At 34.8% G+C, this 2,974-nt stretch overlaps 1 non-coding gene across 1 annotated transcript; it reads left to right on the plus strand.

The window, feature by feature from the left end:
• Positions 1-161: 161 nt before the first annotated feature.
• On the plus strand, positions 162-340 carry LOC119562671. The gene has a single exon (XR_005221940.1). It is a non-coding gene; the product is annotated as a 5.8S ribosomal RNA (ribosomal RNA).
• The last annotated feature ends 2,634 nt before the right edge of the window (positions 341-2,974 follow it).

A 2,974-nucleotide genomic window follows, 5' to 3' on the forward strand; every position in this document is an offset into this window, starting at 1 on the left:
TTGATATATTATTGGTTATATGAAACTAAGACATTTCGCAGCATTCGTTTTAGGTATAAAAATCAATTTATTGAAGGAATTGATATATGCCAGTAAAATGGTGTATTTTTAATTTCTTTCAATAAAAACATATATGACAAAATTACCAAACCAATATATAAAACTCTAAGCGGTGGATCACTCGGCTCATGGGTCGATGAAGAACGCAGCAAACTGTGCGTCATCGTGTGAACTGCAGGACACATGAACATCGACATTTTGAACGCATATCGCAGTCCATGCTGTTATGTACTTTAATTAATTTTATAGTGCTGCTTGGACTACATATGGTTGAGGGTTGTAAGACTATGCTAATTAAGTTGTTTATATAAATTTTATAATGAAATTTTATAAGCATATGGTATATTATTGGATAATAATAATTTAATTATTATATTATTCATAATATTAACAAATATATGAAAAACATTATCTCACATTAGTAAATAATTTGAATGTGAAAAACGAAGAGAAATATTTTCTTTTCAATCAAATAATACTGAGAAATGTCTAGCATAAAAAATTTATCTAGAATTGTCTCTTATTAAAGATTAGTAAATAGAAAGCCGTTGACAATATTATTATTCTTCGTTGATTCGTTAGACCAAACAAATGCCATACAAATATATAAAATATATAACGAATTTAATAAAATGTTTTATCATTATATATAAAGAATTAATTGCAAAAAAAGTTATACACAACCTCAACTCATATGGGACTACCCCCTGAATTTAAGCATATTAATTAGGGGAGGAAAAGAAACTAACCAGGATTTTCTTAGTAGCGGCGAGCGAAAAGAAATCAGTTCAGCACTAAGTCACTTTGTCTATATGGCAAATGTGAGATGCAGTGTATGGAGCGTCAATATTCTAGTATGAGAAATTAACGATTTAAGTCCTTCTTAAATGAGGCCATTTACCCATAGAGGGTGCCAGGCCCGTATAACGTTAATGATTACTAGATGATGTTTCCAAAGAGTCGTGTTGCTTGATAGTGCAGCACTAAGTGGGTGGTAAACTCCATCTAAAACTAAATATAACCATGAGACCGATAGTAAACAAGTACCGTGAGGGAAAGTTGAAAAGAACTCTGAATAGAGAGTTAAACAGTACGTGAAACTGCTTAGAGGTTAAGCCCGATGAACCTGAATATCCGTTATGGAAAATTCATCATTAAAATTGTAATATTTAAACAATATTATGATAATAGTGTGCATTTTTTCCATATAAGGACATTGTAATCTATTAGCATACAAAATTTATCATAAAATATAACTTATAGTTTATTCAAATTAATTTGCTTGCATTTTAACACAGAATAAATGTTATTAATTTGATAAAGTGCTGATAGATTTATATGAATACAGTGCGTTAATTTTTCGGAATTATATAATGGCATAATTATCATTGATTTTTGTGTTTATTATATGCACTTGTATGATTAACAATGCGAAAGATTCAGGATACCTTCGGGACCCGTCTTGAAACACGGACCAAGGAGTCTAACATATGTGCAAGTTATTGGGATATAAACCTAATAGCGTAATTAACTTGACTAATAATGGGATTAGTTTTTTAACTATTTATAGCTAATTAACACAATCCCGGGGCGTTCTATATAGTTATGTATAATGATATTTATATTATTTATGCCTCTAACTGGAACGTACCTTGAGCATATATGCTGTGACCCGAAAGATGGTGAACTATACTTGATCAGGTTGAAGTCAGGGGAAACCCTGATGGAAGACCGAAACAGTTCTGACGTGCAAATCGATTGTCAGAATTGAGTATAGGGGCGAAAGACCAATCGAACCATCTAGTAGCTGGTTCCTTCCGAAGTTTCCCTCAGGATAGCTGGTGCATTTTAATGTTATATAAAATAATCTTATCTGGTAAAGCGAATGATTAGAGGCCTTAGGGTCGAAACGATCTTAACCTATTCTCAAACTTTAAATGGGTAAGAACCTTAACTTTCTTGATATGAAGTTCAAGGTTATGATATAATGTGCCCAGTGGGCCACTTTTGGTAAGCAGAACTGGCGCTGTGGGATGAACCAAACGTAATGTTACGGTGCCCAAATTAACAACTCATGCAGATACCATGAAAGGCGTTGGTTGCTTAAAACAGCAGGACGGTGATCATGGAAGTCGAAATCCGCTAAGGAGTGTGTAACAACTCACCTGCCGAAGCAACTAGCCCTTAAAATGGATGGCGCTTAAGTTGTATACCTATACATTACCGCTAAAGTAGATGATTTATATTACTTGTGATATAAATTTTGAAACTTTAGTGAGTAGGAAGGTACAATGGTATGCGTAGAAGTGTTTGGCGTAAGCCTGCATGGAGCTGCCATTGGTACAGATCTTGGTGGTAGTAGCAAATAATCGAATGAGACCTTGGAGGACTGAAGTGGAGAAGGGTTTCGTGTGAACAGTGGTTGATCACGAGTTAGTCGGTCCTAAGTTCAAGGCGAAAGCCGAAAATTTTCAAGTAAAACACAAATGCCATACAAATATAATTATATTATATAAATCAAGCTAATTAATATACTTGAATAATTTTGAACGAAAGGGAATACGGTTCCAATTCCGTAACCTGTTGAGTATCCGTTTGTTATTAAATATGGGCCTCGTGCTCATCCTGGCAACAGGAACGACCATAAAGAAGCCGTCGAGAGATATCGGAAGAGTTTTCTTTTCTGTTTTATAGCCGTACTACCATGGAAGTCTTTCGCAGAGAGATATGGTAGATGGGCTAGAAGAGCATGACATATACTGTTGTGTCGATATTTTCTCCTCGGACCTTGAAAATTTATGGTGGGGACACGCAAACTTCTCAACAGGCCGTACCAATATCCGCAGCTGGTCTCCAAGGTGAAGAGTCTCTAGTCGATAGAATAATGTAGGTAAGGGAAGTCGGCAAATTAGAT

Source organism: Drosophila subpulchrella, unplaced genomic scaffold (assembly GCF_014743375.2).
Source record: "Drosophila subpulchrella strain 33 F10 #4 breed RU33 unplaced genomic scaffold, RU_Dsub_v1.1 Primary Assembly Seq82, whole genome shotgun sequence".
In the NCBI taxonomy this organism is placed as follows: Eukaryota; Metazoa; Arthropoda; class Insecta; order Diptera; family Drosophilidae; genus Drosophila; species Drosophila subpulchrella.